This window comes from Euphorbia lathyris, chromosome 2 (genome assembly GCF_963576675.1).
Source record: "Euphorbia lathyris chromosome 2, ddEupLath1.1, whole genome shotgun sequence".
NCBI classification, from domain to species: Eukaryota; Viridiplantae; Streptophyta; class Magnoliopsida; order Malpighiales; family Euphorbiaceae; genus Euphorbia; species Euphorbia lathyris.
Window position 1 is genome coordinate 84,259,398 of NC_088911.1, and position 19,372 is coordinate 84,278,769.

Genomic DNA, 19,372 nt, shown 5'->3' on the forward strand with positions numbered 1-19,372 from the left:
AGTCCTTATCATGGCCATCTTTATTACAATAAGAAAAATTCTTTCAATTTTTCCCTTTAGATTTGTTGAACTTTTTCTTTGAATCATTAGAAAATCTGAAACTAGATTGCACATTACTGACAAATGAAGGTGAAGGTTCTACAACATTTTCTCTTTGTTTTTCAATTCTTAAAAACATTGAATAAGCCTTAGCTATTGAAGGTAAGGGATGATAATCAGAGTTAAGGCTAGGGAGAAATGGCATGAGTTTCTCTTCCTCACAAAATTGTTTCGCAATCTAGCCTCGTTACACTTACAAGACATTGTTGCATTTCACATTGCGAATGTATCCCATAACTGTGTGATTTTTGTCACACCCGACCCTAAACGGCATCGGGTATGAACGGAATATAGGATAACGAACTTCGAACAGTCTGAAACCCGAACCTATATTCTAATATATAAAAATTTATTCGGACTCCCTAAAATTTATTTAATTATTTGGCTTGGACTCGATAATTCTATCGAGCTTCCTACGTATCCCGAACATCTTTTAATATTTAAACCGGGAATCAAAACCACGTAGTTCTACCTAGCTTCCTACGTATCCCGAACATCTTTTAATATTTAAACCGGGAATCAAAACCACGTAGTTCTACCTATTTTAGGTAGTTCTCTTTAACTTATTTACACACTGATGAAATTAATAGATTTCATTTTATCGCTACTGCTATTCATAATATATTTAGCATCCCGATCTACGAATTCGACTCATCAATTTTTAACCCGTTAAAAACTTAATTAATTTCCTAATAACTTAACTTAATTTCGGAATAGACCGAAAACTCTTATTCAGACCGTCTAAAATTTATTTATTATTTATTTAATATACGCGAATACTTTATCGATTCGACAATATAAAACTTAAACTTAAAAACCTTAAAATCACGTTATCAAATCAACCCAAATCACAGATAATTATCGATATCGTTATATCGGCATTTAATCAAAACAACTCGTAACCAATCAAATGTTTTATCCAACCAATTCGTAATCAATCAAACGTTTTATCAAACCAAATCCGTAATCAATGAAACGCTTTATCAAATCAAATTCGTAATCAATCAAACGTAAAACCTTATATCAAAATCAACTCATAACCGAAGACATAAAACCTTATATCAAAATCAGCTCATATCCGAAAACATAAAACCTTATATCAATTTCTCCCCTATGTATCAATCCATAACCACATATATCATATAATCGAGACGTCTCTTTAACCTTGCCTAATCCCGTATTGGTCTTACCCCACACTTCGCTGCCAATACCCGACTAGGTCTTTACACTGTGTAAACATGCCATGTCCCTCACTGAACATGGTCTTCAACTATCAAAACCACTGGTCCGGATTACTCTAGATGGATATAAAAATTTAGAAAATCATAATGTGCTCAAATTTCCTTTCCTTTCACAATCAAACTTCCAATTCATTCAATAACCACAAAATCATCTAAACTTCCAATTCATTCAATAACCACAAAATCATCTGACCTCAATTAACTATTTTTGTAAAAATAATCACAGTATTTAAAATCAAATAATCATTCAATAATATAACTAAAATAGTTAATCATCGATTCGTAATTTAATCGAATTCCAAGAATTTAATAGCTCAAAATATTATATCGATAAAATTTAATATCGTTTAAAGTTAAATACGTTATACTATTTTCCGTCACCGAAATAAAGATTCTAAACCGACATAGTTATTTCGAACTATTGATACTATTAGACTCGTTTCACTGTCATAAATCTTATTAGTACTAATTTTATGTTCGACTTTATACCGACTCTACTTGACAAATATCAATACCGACTCTAATTGGTAAATATCACCATTATACCTTCTAATTCATAACTTTTGTCTATTAATACTGAATTTCACGTTATTAAATCTAAAGGACAACTAGTCTAAAATCTATATTTTTATTAGTAATTAATAGACGCTAAATTATTAATCGTCAATCTTTGATGAAACTATCGAAACTAGACTTACTCAAAATTATATTTATAACATTTTAAAAATAATTTAGATATAAAATACAGTTACCGAAATGTCGGCGTCGGTTACTGAAAATTCATCGTTGTAATCCGTTGACAGCTACTGGTTCACGCCACTGTCAAAAGTTTAACGATAGTGGTTTTCTATCATATTTCTTCTTTGTAATGGTTATATATATTTTTATTCTTGTTTTGAAGAATTCAATTAAAACCACCATTCTTCTTAATCTTAATAATACATGAAAACATATCCCCTTCCGTAAGATTCATATGGAGCTTATATAGAAAGCTTCTTAAGAATAAAAATATTCATCAAAATATATATATGCCATATGGCAATTTCAAAATAATTTAATAAGTCATGTGTCACTATTATAATGAGAAGATCATGATGTTAGACACATGGATTATATGTGTCACAAATGTTTATAGATTTATAAATTATTATAATTGTATTAATATGTGTCAAAAATGATATTAGATTTATAAGTTATTTTAATTATATTAAGTTATTGTACATGGATTACAATTGTTAATATATATATATATATAAGTTTTAACCATCTAACTTTTTTTATAAATAAAGAATGGTATTAATATAATTGAGTGTTTTTAATTTCTTTTGATATTGTAAAACGTAAACTAACTAACAAATATATTGATGTATTAAAAAATATCACTTAAGGCCCTTCAGTTATATATATATATATATATATATATATATATATATATATATATATATATTTAAAATATCTCAAACTTTTAATTTACACATAAACACAAAGTTAAACTTAATAATACATGTAAAATCGTAATTAATAATACTCCAAAATCTATATCGAATAATTTCTTTTTTAGACACGGATGTTACAATTTTGTTGTAAAAAGTTACAATAGTTATGTTTCCATGAGTGATCTCTCCTAATTCTTTTTGAAGATGAAAAATGATATGTCCATTACTCTCACCATACATGGACTCTAGTTCTGACCATAATGCCTTACAATCAGGTGCAAATAGAAAAGCATCAGCTAGTTCCTATCACATAGTATTAATCAGCCAAGAAAACACTAAACTATCAACTTCTTTCCACTTCTTATATTCTACATACTCTGCATCCTCTGGTTCAATATCTTTTAAAACATAATTGGCCTTTCGTTTAGCATTTAAAGCAAGAAGCATGGATCTCTTGCAAGATATGTACTTCTCATCATTCAAATGATTACTTACAAGCACAAGACTTGGATTATCATCATCTCTGATGCGATAACTACCAGATCCATTTGTTCCTCCATTATTTCTTCGATTTCATTCCTCCTCGTTATGCGATTTTAGATCCTTGTTGTGATTGTTGTTGCGATTTCTGTTATGATTGTTGTTGGCCAGAGGACTTATTATTTTCAGATGATTTATTTGTAATTTTTTCTGATTCATCGGTTACAGCTTGCGCAAATGTTCGACGCAGTGATGCCATGATTGAAATGCAAAAGAAATGAGAGAAAATCAAGAAGAAATCAAGAACATGGAAGTGATGTTCTTAGATCAATTTAGAGAGAAGATTTTTGACGCTAAAGCGTAATCAACTATCATTAATATCATATCAGCTAACAAAATCAAATTGTCTTCTTCAACTAAACTAACTTTCCCGCCTATCTTAACTATATAAATCTCCATTCCAATAATTTCTTACTATTTTGTTGTTGTACTTGTATTTTTTTTCATCTAATGAAATGATATGAGCATTTTCATAAAAAAAAAAATATTAATTGATTAAAGGATGAAAGTAATGTTTCTATACATGAGGATAAAAATGTGTATCTCGTTCTTTTAAACAAACACATTATAAGCAAACTCACTCACCTACAAGCATTATTGCCAGTGCGGGGAACTGGGCATCCACAACAAACAATTGTGCCTCCCTCATTATCTACTTTTTTTGCTTTCCATATATTAACTATTTATATTTAAGAGTAAACACCATATGTCCATTTTAAATGTTTTTTTTTTTGACATTTGACGTATGTTTTTTTATCACCGCATTGAAAGTTGAGACCATCTAGAAAGCAAGATAAATTGTTGCACTTGTATTTATTTAATTTAGACTGGGTTGAAGTCGGTACGAAACTAACTAAACTTGGCATTTAATTACTATGTTCAAGTCCAACTCAGGCCATACTACAAGTACATCAGATTTAGGTCAGACTTGATCACATTAAAAAATTTAAGAGAATTCTCCTGAACACCATAAAATATTATTTTTATTTCTAAAATTCCAAAAACGCGAATAAGGTGAGGTAAATTCAATTGGTGTTTGATGAATGTTGAGTTATGTTTGATTAAGGTTCTTGTGTTTCGAAGGCTTAGGCCATTTTAATCCATTTTAAGGACGTGAAAGCGTGTAACACCATCTCACACGACTCTAGAAGGGTTATTGATAAATAATAAATGTTCATACTTGATAGAGAGTTGTGTCTTTTATAGTCTTTCTCATGCTTGGTTTCAAAGATGAACATACATTTTCAAAGTAGGTAATTGTAGAGGCGCACACGTGCCATGTGTGTGAGATGGAGAAATGGGCCAAGAGGCCCCGTGTTGGGTCGTAAGTGGTGTCCTGTTTGTAACAAAAGTCCCCCCGATGATGCATTGATGATCATTTATGTGAAATGACGTGTTTTTTAGGGCGATGTCCAATTTGTTAAATACCCAGTTCAGGGCCGGTCGTGAGAATTCATGGGCCCTAGGCAGAATAATAAATAAGGGCCCCTTGATTAAAAATACAACAACAACAACAAAGCTTTAGTCCTGAAATGATTCGGGGTCGGCTAACATGAACCATCATATAAAACCGTGAAATCAAGTCGTGTCAGCGACACAAATTCGCTCCCTCCACTCCGTCCTATCCACTACCATATTTTCCTCAATTCCCAGTAAACTCATATCACTCTCGATCACCCTCATCCAAGTTTGCTTAGGTCTTCCCCTACCTGTTGAGCGATTTCCGCAAGTGCACGGTATACGCTTGTAGTAATAAAAGATATCGATCCCACATGGAACGTTTTTCAACAAAAACTTATTTACAATCGGTTAAATTTACTTTTTAAGGTTTATAATATTGGAAAATCGTTTAATCGGTTTTGGTTTAGAAATTGCTAAAATAAGAGTTAGATTAGAGTATGAAGATGTTAGAAAATATCTGATTTAAGAATGAATTTGCAAAACAGGAACGTTTTAGTACTTTAGAAAAGTAAACAAGTATATGTGTTTACATTAAGCAAAGAAAACAACTTTAAACTTTGTACGAATTATAAAGATGAAATAAATGACGGAACCTCTAATTAATAGGCTTTGAACGCGACAAAACCCTTATCCGGGATAATTGCCCTTAACCAAATTAAAACTCTACCGAGATAATAATTTGCCTAAGTGTTCAACAAAGTTTCCTTGTAAAGATTTTGAATTAAACTACGTTTTAATTAAAACACCAGCAGTCACTTTAGTGGATTGGTTACCATAAGTGCTGCATAAAAATCTATCGAATAGAACAGACTTTATTAGATGAAATATAAATTGATACAAGTTTACAGAGAACATGGAGCATTGAATTCTTCGACGGCGTGCAAGTGAACGGGTTGTCAATCCTTTCCTTGGGTTTCGTTAGAGTTTGTCAGGCTCAGGGGCGATTCCTCTACTCAATCTTCTCGTTGAATCTTCGTAATAGAGACTGGGTCGGTCCACTACCAAAATGTAAACTAAACTGGAACAATGTCTAAACTCTACTGAATTTGTTATTATTTTGTAAACAATGTGTGTACATCATATTGCTTTTGATCAGAATTGAAATCTAACTTCTGAATCACTTGATTCTGAATTTCTGCATAAATTCTACACTAATCTCTTTCTTCTACACGTATAACACACTATATTTCAACTCTCCATCAACTCTTTATTTATAGATGTTGAAGAGTCTTGATTGAAGTGTCGTGTCCGTTGTGAAGGATCGTGTCCGCTGCGAAAGGACGTCTTTATCCACCCGAACGATCGCGTTTCGTCGAAAACGAAAGTGTGTAACTAGGCCTCTAAAATCTCCTGCTCGTACTGAGAATATTAAATTCTCTACCGAGAATGGGGGAGCATCAATTGTACTTCAGACGAAGGGAAGGAGAGGCTGAGGGACGCGTGTCGCGACCGTGAATAGTGGGGGCCGCGGTCGCGGCACGGAGCATTTTTCACTTCTTCGCTCTCGTTCGTGTCCTCGACTTGGCGTTATTAATTTTCGTCGTCTTCGACTCATTTTGTAGGGCTTTTCTTCTATTTTTGAGCTCTTTTTACTCTTATTTGGATTTTACCAAATATTTATGTACCTTGCATGAAAGAAACATATTCGAGAGTAAAAGCTTTCTAAATGGTTATAAATATCATAAATTCATAGCAATATTGATGTAATTATTGATGATATTTTAGGTATATTTTGGGCTTAACAAATCTCCACACTTAATCTTTTGCTAGTCCCGAGCAAAATTTCACTGAATTTATTCTCTAACTAATCTCTTTATGAAAATAAAACATATATCTCTGTATTACCTTTTAAATTAGTTAAGCCGAAAAGACTAACTTCGCATGACAAATTTATACGCAAAATATCAAACTAACTTAGTACAATATACGATATATCACTCGTCTTGTATTTCCAATTTGGAATTGAAGCATTCGGGACAAGGTAAGCACGCATGTTATTGAGTCTTTCGTCTCAAGGCATTTCAAAGCACAAAATTTCCTTTCCCAAACCTAAACTAATATATGAGATATATTAAAATGAATAAGTACTTGGGTTAATTATTGCTTAGTTACGCCCGAGATAATGGTGGTCTTGATCGTAACTTTATACGTATTTTATTGCTTTGTGTTTGCTTAAGAGGTACCGACCATGCCATGGGTGGACGCAATCGTTACTTTAAACTTATACACGCTTATTATTATTATTTTTTAAACGTTCCTTCCATACCTCGATTGTGATAAGGGTGGTCGCAACCGTGGCCAAAAGTAAACGGTACTTAATTTTCTTCCCTTTCATACCTCGATTGTGATAAGGTTGGTCTCAATCGTGGCCAAAAGTTAAGAATTCAACTAATTGATTGATTAATATGAATTATAAAATTGTAATTTGGGAAAAAGAAAAATAGCACATTCATCCTATATTGACTTAAAATTCAACATGTATTATGGCTAAAGTTTCCTTAAAAACTTCAATTGGTGTTAATGTAAGACGAAATCAAACCGAGCTAAAATTGTTAGTTCAATTTAATGCCTATAAACCTAATTGAAAACTTAAAATAAGATTTATTGTATCATGAATTTCATGATATAGAAATAGAGATTGAATAAAGAATTTTTTATTTAAAATACATTCACTCGAGACAATTTTTACTTAAAATCGTATCGGAGATTCGTGAAAAATTTTGAAAAATATTACCCGTATAGAAATATAATTTCTAACGATAATGATAACCTAAAAATAATCATATTAACTTATGATTAATTTTTAAAAATATATGAAAATGTGAAGTTAATAAAAATAGCGTTTTAAACAAGTTTATGTTGCAAAATACGTTGCATTTGTTATAAATGATTCGTTGCATTTGTTATTTGTGCTAGAAAAATGAAAATGATGTACATCTCCTCCCACACTTAAATTGGACCATGTCCTCATTGGTGCAAAAGCGAGATATCAACAATAAAAGCACAAAAATTTAAGCATACGAAATAAAGATAGGAATGGTGCAAATGAAACATTCAACATAAAATTAAAAATTGAAAATTGTACCAAACATATGAAAATGAAAATTGTACCAAATTATAACAAGATAATAAAATTAAAGAAAACAACCTAAGCTTGAGGTGGGGAATCGGGAGGTGTAGGTGACGTCTCCACATTGCGGCATCGGAAAAAGGAAAGCATCCGATGCCGAGTCGATCGATGTTCACGCCTCAAAAGGTTGAGGTTGTCATTCATCACCATATTGTTTTCAACCAAATCATCAATTCTTAAATTCATTTGACGATTGTTGGAATTGATTTGGGTCAAAATCCTCCGCAAATCTACCGGATCATCCGCCGCTTGAGGTGCTTGGGGTTGTGCTTGAGCCGGTGGTTCATCCTCCTCGCCCTCCGCCTCTCCGCCGCCTTCGGTACCTACAAATTGAGAACTTGAAGCGCCACCACCCATAGTGCCACGAAGATGGGCAATTCGGGTAGCATATGAAATAAAGACGGGAGGTCCTTGTGGAAGCAATAAATGAGCTCGCTCAAGAGCCGAGATATCCAAAAGCGGAACATACCCACGGTAGGTGGACATGTCATAATCGGCCAACTCACCCCGTGCTCCCAACACAATAGCGGTGATAAAATTACAAAGAGGGATCTGAATGGTACTAGCCCTCGAAGCACGGAACAAATTATCGAACAACATACCAATGCTATCAATCCTCAAGCCTTTAAGCAAACTATCCAAAACATACAAATCCTGAACCTGAACCTTAGAACTCTCAACACGACCAAACAAGGAGAAACTCAAATACTTATGAAAGAAGAACACACAATTGTCCTTAATCAACTTGCTTGAAGTGTTTTTCGAATTAAAATAGTCTTGGTCCGAAAGAGTTTGCCAAACCGCATCATTATCAAAATCCTTAGGCTTATCATAAAAATCAGAAGTAGGGAAACCAAACATATTGCCCATTGCTTCATAGTCAATGGTGTAAGGGATACCATTATTCCTAAAAGAAATTGAAGTTTTCTTCTTGTTCATGGTCAAAGTGACCAAAAATTCCACTACATATTCATTAATACGCGGGAAACGCATATTAACGAATTCTTGCCAACCCAAAGCTTCAATAAAGGCATCAATTCGAGTAGAGAAATTTAATGCTCTTACCGAATGGAAGTCTAAGAAGTGCATATCAACAAATTGGCGGTCGGCTTGAGAAAAATGTTTGAAACGAGCGGCTTCTTCCTCCGAATAGATGTCAAAATAAGCTCCGCATTGAACCCAAAGGCGATTAGCTTCCGTAATAGCGGGCTTGTTACCAACACGCTTAGTTCTAACCATGGTGATGGTGTTTTGTGTTTGTAGGGTGTGAGAAGAAGAAGAAGAAGAAGAAGAAGAAGAAGAATTTGAGAGAAAAAGTAAAGCTTGAAGATGAGGTTGGGGTTTTGAATTGGAAGTGATTGAAAGAGAAAAGAGGATAGAAATTGGAGTGAATAAATTGGGAAGAGTAAAAGTAGATTTTTGGGGAAGAGTTTAGAGTAAGGGATTGGGTAAAAATAAAGGTGATGTGAGGTTTGTGTAAGAGGTAGGTTTATATAGGGTTGTATAGTTAGGTGAATAGGTAGAATAGGAATAGGAATAGGCAAAATTTGGTGGCAAAATCGGATTGAAAAGGGTAATTTATACGCGTGTCGCGACCGCGAATGGCAAAGCCGCGGCCGCGGCACGCGATGTTCAGGCAATTTTCGCCCTGAAATTCTGCCAAAGTTGCTGCTCATACCGAGAATTAATAAATTCTCGGTAGAGAATTAGTAAAAATGGCCTATTTTGGTGCCTTTTGACATGGTTTGTGCAATTTTGTTGAGGAAATGGTTCCTGAACTTAATATTTAGTGTTCCTGCACTTAAAACTTAAATAAATGTCATTAATTCCAAAGAAAACCAAAGGTTGAAACTTAATAAAATGAATTAAAGTATAATAAATTGATTATGAAGAATTAATGAAACTTAAATGTTCATTTATGCATATAAGTTAAGAGAACCATATTAAATGCATAATAAGTGCATGGTAAAACATATTTAATACATGAATTGAATTGATTAAATGAAAACCTAATGCATTAAAAAGAAATTGAGTTATAAATAAAATGTAGATATACGTGTGGAAAAATAGAAAACCATATTAGTTCAAGTGAATCCTTTTTATCTTAATTTGAGTAAGAAAAATTAGAAATTACTCATATGAAATATGCTAAGTATAGATAATGGATCAAATGGATAAAAATTAAGAATTGAATGAAATAAGATCTTTATTATTCTAACATATGTACAAGTAATGAAAACAAACTAATAATTAATACAAAACAAAATATATACAAAAAATAAAATGAAAAACATAAACTATTCTACATATTCATCCCTATCTAACGGGATATTTCTGGCCTTAATACGATCAATTTGAAACTGCACGAAAGTTTCACGTTCCGGTGCAGACAAAAATTGAGGCCCTACTCGAAAGACACGTTTCACAAGTCCTTCGTGCTCGAGAAATTCATAGTCAATTGTCGGGAAGAATTCATCATCACTCCAGGGGATATCAATAGTACCCTTTGAACCGAGAATTATTCCACAGATTATATTGCCGAACCCAATCTTCTTATCTTTGGATCGAGAAGCGGCGACAAGACCTTCCATCAGAATTTTGGAAGAATCCACTCCATTTCCCTGGAATATATCTCCAAGAACATACAAATCTGTGTCACGGACCACACTACTGAATGTGTGCCCGAATAAACTGTTACACAGAAATTTGTGTAAATACAGCTTGGAGTTGGAGCGAAAAGAGTGATTATAGGCGAGTTTTGAATTGAATCGCTAGAATCCAGTGAGCATTCTCTAAATGTCCGAGGATGTCATGTCTCGTCCAGGATGACGTTTGATTGTATCCCTCGGGGGAAAACCAAACCAAGCATGCAACTCAGGATAGCCGAAAGTGAAGATTTCGCCTTCTCGACGAAAACTGAGACGTACTCATCGTTTATTAGTAAAACGCACGGTACAGAAGAACTCGAGTATCCAGTCGCCTATTATTGGAAATCGCATTTGGGCGAATTTTGTCCACCCTAGGCGCTCCATATAGCGGCTTATGTCATCAGAAATGCCTAATTGGCTATTAAGAAATTCATCCATATACAACATTCCGGTGAAGAATTTGTAACGGTGATTCCAATAACGCCTACCTTCATCGTGACTGAAGATAGGAAAAGGCGCCCCATATCGCTTGGATAAGTCTGGGCGTTTGTTGATTGAGGCAGTATTGTGCCTAGATGGTTTGTTCTTGGTAGGCATGGTGCAAAGTTTGTGTTACTTTAGTAAAGAACGGTGTTTGCGAAGAAAATCAGAGTTCTGACAAAGATGAAAAGAATTGTAACAGAACTTGAATCCTCTAGGATTAATTTATAAGAGTTTAAATGAAAAGAGGTATCGTTTTATTATGAAAAGGTATAAATTGCACCTTTCAGAAATGAAGAAACTTAATGTTTCGTTTGCCAAGAGGTTCGTCGAAAGGGTTAGAGTGTTGCAGACCTGATAGTGCAGGAAACACGCGTGTCGCGACCGCGAATGGCAAAGCCGCGGTCGCGACACGCTGATTTCCTTGCGGAAATCAGGCGTCTAAGCTACCTCCCAATTCACGGTAGAGAATTTAAAATTCTCGGTATGAACAGAGAAATCCTAACCTATTTGGACTGTTCTAAAAAAAGAGGATTCTCGGCAGGGAATTCTAAATTCGCGGCAGAGAATTGCCTGAAACTTCAAATTCATCTTAATTTCCTAAAAATTAAATCTAAAATCATGAAATAGAAATATTTTATGCATTTAAATCATAACATAAAGTCATCTAATCATAAAAATGGCATTTTGGAAAAAATAAAATAAAATAAAATAAAATATAACAAAATAAAATAAAATAAATGAACAAAAATATAAAAACAATAAAATAAAATAAACTGTGTAAGAAAAACTGAGTAATTTATACGTCAGACAATCTTGTTACGAACTCAATTCCTAGTTGGGAAATATTTTCGTAATAGATTTTACATCGATTACCATTAACTTTGAATCGAACTCCGGTAGGACCTTCCAGTTCTAAAGAACCATAATCGAATGTTTTGACGACTAAATATGGTCCTATCCATCTGGACTTAAGTTTTCCTGGAAATAAACGAAGTCGTGAATTAAATAACAGCACTTTATCCCCAACATTAAAGTGTTTAACTTTAATTTTGGCATCGTGCCATTTTTTCACTTTTTCTTTATAAATCTTTGCATTTTCGTAAGATAGATGACGTAACTCATCTAACTCATTCAAATTGAGCAAACGTTTCTTACCTGCTTATCGTAAATCAAAGTTTAGTTCTCTAATAGCCCAATAGGCTTTGTGTTCTAATTCGACTGGCAAATGACATGCCTTCCCATACACTAAGCGGTACGGAGTCATTCCTATTGTTGTTTTAAATGCAGTACGGTATGCCCATAGTGCATTATTGAGTTTAGAAGACCAATCTTTTCTAGAAGATGAAACTGTTTTTTCGAGAATCCATTTGAGTTCTCTGTTTGATATCTCCGCCTGACCATTTGACTGAGGATGGTACGGCGTTGATACGCGGTGGCGTACTCCATATTTTTTCATAAGCGTTTCAAAACTCTTGTTTATAAAATGAGTACCGCCATCACTAACGATAACTCTTGGACAACCAAATCTACAGAATATATCGTCAAGAAAATTAACGACAACTTTAGAATCGTTCGTCGGGGTTGCAATTGCTTGAACCCACTTCGAAACATAATCGACGGCAACTAATATGTAAGTTTTACCATTGGAAGGGGGAAAAGGTCCCATGAAATCTATTCCCCACATATCGAAGACTTCAACTTCTAATATGGTTGTGAGGGGCATCTCATCTTTCCTTCCTAGATTTCCTGTTCTTTGGCACTTATCACAACGAGTAATAAATGAACGGACGTCCTTAAACATCGTAGGCCAAAAGAAACCGCTTTCAAATATTCTAGCAGTTGTCTTGTTAACTCCATTATGTCCTCCATAAGAACTAGAATGGCATTCCGACATTATGGATTCGTATTCATTTTCACCAACGCATCTCCTAATTATCCCGTCACCACAAGTCTTGAACAAAAAGGGATCTTCCCAAAAATATTGTTTAATATCGAAGAAAAATTTCTTCTTTTGTTGGAAATCTAATCCTTCCGGAACAATATTGGCTGCAAGATAATTAGCAATATCTGCATACCATGGTGACATGGCACTTTTTATTTGATAGAGGTATTCATCAGGGAAATCATCTCATATACCGGTAGTTTCACCTATATGACCGTTTTCATCTTCAAGTCTCGATAGATGATCGGCGATAAGGTTTTCAACTCCCTTTTTTTCTTTTATTTCTATATCAAATTCTTGCAACAATAAAACTCATCTAATTAGACGTGGTTTTGCATCCTTCTTAGCAAATAAATATCTTAATGCTGCATGATCAGTATAAATAATAACTTTTGAACCTAATAAATATGACCTAAACTTGTCACATGCAAAAACTACGGCTAACATTTCTTTCTCAGTTGTGGTGTAGTTTAATTGTGCACCAGACAGTGTGTGACTTACATAATAAATGACATGAAGTTTCTTATCTTTCCTTTGACCTAAAACACATCCGACAGCTAAATGACTTGCATCACACATAATTTCAAATGGTAGATCCCAATCGGGTTTAGCAATAACAGGTGCACTGACTAAAGCTGTTTTCAATGTTTCGAACGCTTTAACGCATTCTTCATTAAAATCAAAGGTTGAATCTTTCATGAGTAAATTAGTAAGTGGTTTGGAAATTACAGAAATTTTTTTAATAAATCTTCTGTAAAAACCAGCATGTCCTAAGAATGATCTTACTCCCTTAACAGTAGTTGGAGGGGGTAATTTCTCTATTACTGAGGTTTTTGCTCTATCTACTTCTAATCCTTTTTCAGATATTTTGTGACCTAAAACAATTCCTTCGTCAACCATGAAATGACATTTTTCCCAGTTTAATACCAAATTTGTTTCTTCACACCTAGACAAAACTTTATCCAAATTTTCTAGGCACGAATCAAAAGAATCTCCATAAACTGAAAAATTGTCCATAAAAACTTCCATGATATCTTCAATGAAATCATTAAAAATTGCAGTCATACAACGTTGAAATGTTGCAGGTGCGTTACATAGACCAAAGGGCATTCTTCTATATGCAAATGTTCCGTAAGGACATGTGAAGGTCGTTTTATCTTGGTCATCCGGGTAAATGTATATTTGAAAGAATCCGGAATAACCATCAAGAAAACAGTAGAAAGCATGACCAGCTATCCTTTCGATCATTTGATCAATGAAAGGAAGAGGAAAATGATCTTTCCTAGTTGCTTTATTTAAATTTCTATAATCTATACAAACCCTCCAACCAGTGGTGGTTCGCGTAGGTATTAATTCACCTTCTTCATTCCTTACAACTGTTATGCCTCCCTTTTTAGGTACACAATGGATTGGACTAACCCATTCACTATCCGAGATAGGGTAGATGATTCCATTGTCCAGAAGTTTAGTAATTTCATTTTTTACTACTTCTTTCATGTTCGGATTTAGGCGTCTTTGCCTATCCGCTTTAGGTGGCTTATCTTCTTCTAAATGAATTATATGCATTACAATACTTGGATTAATACCTTTTAAGTCTGAAATTTGCCAACCCATACTTCCTATCCTATTTCTAACAACTTCTTTCAATTTCTCTTCTTGGACTTGTGTTAATTTGTTAGAGATAATAATAGGTAGAGAATCGCCTTCGCCTAAGAAAGCGTACCTCAAATGACTTGGTAATTCTTTAAGTTCTAATTTAGGTGGAACTACAATTGAAGGCGGAACTGGTCCATCTTCTCGAATCAAAGGTTCTGGGTCCTTATCTTCTAGTTCCTCACTCATTATAGGTTCTATTATTTCTTCTTTTTGAACAATGTCATTTACACATTCTTCAATTAAATCAAGTTTCATACAAGCGAAATCTTCCATAGGATATTTCATCGCTTGGTTCATATCAAACTCAATCTTATCATCTCCTATTCGTAAAACTACTTTCCCTTCCGATACATCAACTAGAGCACGTCCCGTGTTCATGAACGGTCTACCAAAGATTAGCTGACAATTTACATCATAAGCAAAATCTAAAATAACGAAATCGGTAGGAAAAATAAATTTGTCAACTTTAACTAAAACATCCTCAATTATACCGTATGGTCTTTTAGTGGTTTGATCCGCTAATTGTAAAACCATATTGGTACGTTTGATGCCTTCTTCTAAGCCTAACTTATTAAAAATAGATAATGGCATCAAGTTAATGCTTGCTCCTAAATCACAAAGACAACTTGGGAATTCTATATCGCCCAATTTACATGGAATGGTAAAACATCCGGGATCTTTGAGTTTTGTGGGCAAATTGCTTGACACAATCGAACTGCAATCTTCAGTTAGTGAAATGGATGAAATTCCTTCCCAACTGATTTTCTTTGAAATTAAATCTTTGAGGAATTTACCATAATTGGGAATTTGCGTAATTGCATCCATAAACGTCAAATTAATATGCAAATTTTTAAGTTTGTCTAAAAATGTTAAAAGTTGTTTATCATAGTCCTTATTGCGGACTTTGTGTGGAAAAGGTGGTTTGGGTACAAAAGTTTTTGTACTAGAGTCAATTGGTGCATCTTTTTGTTTTAATGTATCCTCTTTGGGCTTTGATAAATCAGTTCCAGGTAAAGTCGAATTTCCGGGCATTTCCGGGCCTAAGTAGTTTTTCCCTGAACGAAGAGTGATAGCCTTAACATGCTCTTTCGGATTTTCTTCCGTATGGCTTGGAAGACTTCCCTCTTTGCGAGATGGAATTGATTTAGCGAGTTGTCCAATTTGAATCTCCAAATTATGGATGCTAGATGATTGGTTTTTAATAAGCTGATCGAATTTATTCTCGATCCGTTTAAAACCATCGTTGTGATTACTTATTTTTTCGCTCATAGCATCAATGAATTTGTCGATTTTAGAAGATAAAGTGCTAATCGAATCTCTTGATTGATTTTGATAATTGGTAGTACGATTTTGATTAGTATTAGCATTATTATTATCTCTCCAGTTAAAGTTAGGATGATTTCTCCATCCAGGATTATATGTATTGGAATAAGGGTTATTATTTTGGTTTTGCCCTTGGACAAAATTTACCTGTTCAATTTCACTCATACCTTCGTAATCCACATCTGTTTGGATTGGCTTACCATTAGAATCACACGGTGCCATAAACCTATCAATTTTGTGCGATAAGGCAGAAAATTGGGCTTGCAACATCGCTACTGGATCAAGGTTCACTATACCTTTAACTGATGATGTTGTTGAGGATGATGGTTTCGCTGATGGTAGGTGTCCACGTTCCGCGGGCCACATACTGCTGTTGATTGTCATCTCCTCCAAAAGTTCTCTTGCTTGGGCAGATGTTTTCTTCATGAATAACCCTCCAGACATAGCGTCCAATGAACCTCTAGTTGTAGGATTTAGTCCATTATAAAATGTTTGCATTAAAAGTTCAGCGGGCAATTGGTGGTGTGGGCATAAACGTTGAAGTTCTTTAAAACGTTCCCAAGCCTCATAAAGAGTTTCACTATCATTTTGAGAAAAAGATGTTAACTCTTTAATGACTCTTGCGGTTTTTGCTAAAGGAATTTTTTTTGATAAAAATGCTTGGGCTAATTGCTCCCAAGTCTCAATTGATGCGGCTGGCATAGAAGTTAACCACTCTTTGGCTCGATCCTTCAAAGTAAAAGGAAAAAGGCGAAGATTGATTGCTTCTGCAGTCACATTTGGTATTTTAAAAGTGTCGCAAATTTCTAAGAAATTTGTCAAATGGGTATTAGGATTTTCGTTAGGTAACCCGTAAAACGTTACATTATTTTGCAACATATTAAGCAACGCATGCTTAATTTCAAATTGGTTTACATTAATTTGGGGTCTAACTATACTGTTTGTTACACCGGCCACTCCTGGCCTAGCGTAATCCATAAGTGTGGCCATAACTTCTGGCTCGGTAATTTTAGTTTTTATTGGGGTTTTGTTTTTCTTTTTCTTTTCTTTCTTGTTCTTTTTAAGAGTTCTTTCAATTTCTGGGTCAATAGGCTCTGGTGACGTGCCTGAACTTCGAGAACTGCGCATGAACTTGAAATTTCGCACGAACCGAAACTACCTACAAAACAGAATTTGAAAAATAAATATGATAGTAATTGAAAATAAATAAAATATAAAAGTTTGAATAAGTATAAATAAACCTAGATTCGTAATAAAACACGAAAAATTTAAAATTTTGTCAAAAATTTTGGCATTCCCCGGCAACGGCGCCAAAAACTTGTTGAGCGATTTCCGCAAGTGCACGGTATACGCTTGTAGTAATAAAAGATATCGATCCCACAGGGGACGTTTTTCAACAAAAACTTATTTACAATCGGTTAAATTTACTTTTTAAGGTTTATAATATTGGAAAATCGTTTAATCGGTTTTGGTTTAGAAATTGCTAAAATAAGAGTTAGATTAGAGTATGAAGATGTTAGAAAATATCTGATTTAAGAATGAATTTGCAAAACAGGAACGTTTTAGTACTTTAGAAAAGTAAACAAGTATATTTGTTTGCATTAAGCAAAGAAAACAACTTTAAACTTTGTACGAATTATAAAGATGAAATAAATGACGGAACCTCTAATTAATAGGCTTTGAACGCGACAAAACCCTTATCCGGGATAATTGCCCTTAACCAAATTAAAACTCTACCGAGATAATAATTTGCCTAAGTGTTCAACAAAGTTTCCTTGTAAAGATTTTGAATTAAACTACGTTTTAATGAAAACACCAGCAGTCACTTTAGTGGATTGGTTACCATAAGTGCTGCATAAAAATCTATCGAATAGAACGGACTTTAGTAGATGAAATATAAATTGATACAAGTTTACAGAGAATATGGAGCATTGAATTCTTCGACGGCGTGCAAGTGAACGGGTTGTCAATCCTTTCCTTGGGTTTCGTTAGAGTTTGTCAGGCTCAGGGGCGATTCCTCTACTCAATCTTCTCGTTGAATCTTCGTAATAGAGTCTGGGTCGGTCCACTACCAAAATGTAAACTAAACTGGAACAATGTCTAAACGCTACTGAATTTGTTATTATTTTGTAAACAATGTGTGTACATCATATTGCTTTTGATCAGAATTGAAATCTAACTTCTGAATCACTTGATTCGGAATTTCTGCATAAATTCTACACTAATCTCTTTCTTCTACACGTATAACACACTATATTTCAACTCTCCATCAACTCTTTATTTATAGATGTTGAAGAGTCTTGATTGAAGTGTCGTGTCCGTTGTGAAGGATCGTGTCCGCTGCGAAAGGACGTCTTTATCCACCCGAACGATCGCGTTTCGTCGAAAATGAAAGTGTGTAACTAGGCCTCTAAAATCTCCTGCTCGTACCGAGAATATTAAATTCTCTACCGAGAATGGGGGAGCATCAATTGTACTTTAGACGAAGGGAAGGAGAGGCTGAGGGACGCGTGTCGCGACCGTGAATAGTGGGGGCCGCGGTCGCGGAACGGAGCATTTTTCACTTCTTCGCTCTCGTTCGTGTCCTCGACTTGGCGTTATTAATTTTCGCCGTCTTCGACTCCTTTTGTAGGGCTTTTCTTCTATTTTTGAGCTCTTTTTACTCCTATTTGGATTTTACCAAATATTTATGTACCTTGCATGAAAGAAACATATTCGAGAGTAAAAGCTTTCTAAATGGTTATAAATATCATAAATTCGTAGCAATATTGATGTAATTATTGATGATATTTTAGGTATATTTTGGGCTTAACAAATCTCCACACTTAATCTTTTGCTAGTCCCGAGCAAAATTTCACTGAATTTATTCTCTAACTAATCTCTTTATGAAAATAAAACATATCTCTGTATTACCTTTTAAATTAGTTAAGCCGAAAAGACTAACTTCGCATGGCAAATTTATACGCAAAATATCAAACTAACTTAGTACAATATACGATATATCACTCGTCTTGTATTTCCAATTTGGAATTGAAGCATTCGGGACAAGGTAAGCACGCATGTTATTGAGTCTTTCGTCTCAAGGCATTTCAAAGCACAAAATTTCCTTTCCCAAACCTAAACTAATATATGAGATATATTAAAATGAATAAGTACTTGGGTTAATTATTGCTTAGTTACGCCCGAGATAATGGTGGTCTTGATCGTAACTTTATACGTATTTTATTGCTTTGTGTTTGCTTAAGAGGTACCGACCATGCCATGGGTGGACGCAATCGTTACTTTAAACTTATACACGCTTATTATTATTATTTTTTAAACGTTCCTTCCATACCTCGATTGTGATAAGGGTGGTCACAACCGTGGCCAAAAGTAAACGGTACTTAATTTTCTTCCCTTTCATACCTCGATTG

At 34.3% G+C, this 19,372-nt stretch overlaps 1 non-coding gene across 1 annotated transcript; it reads left to right on the top strand.

Annotated features, from left to right (window-relative positions):
* The first annotated feature begins 16,473 nt into the window (after positions 1-16,473).
* On the top strand, positions 16,474-16,580 carry LOC136221037 (small nucleolar RNA R71). The gene has a single exon (XR_010684829.1). It is a non-coding gene; the product is annotated as a small nucleolar RNA R71 (small nucleolar RNA).
* Positions 16,581-19,372: the final 2,792 nt, after the last annotated feature.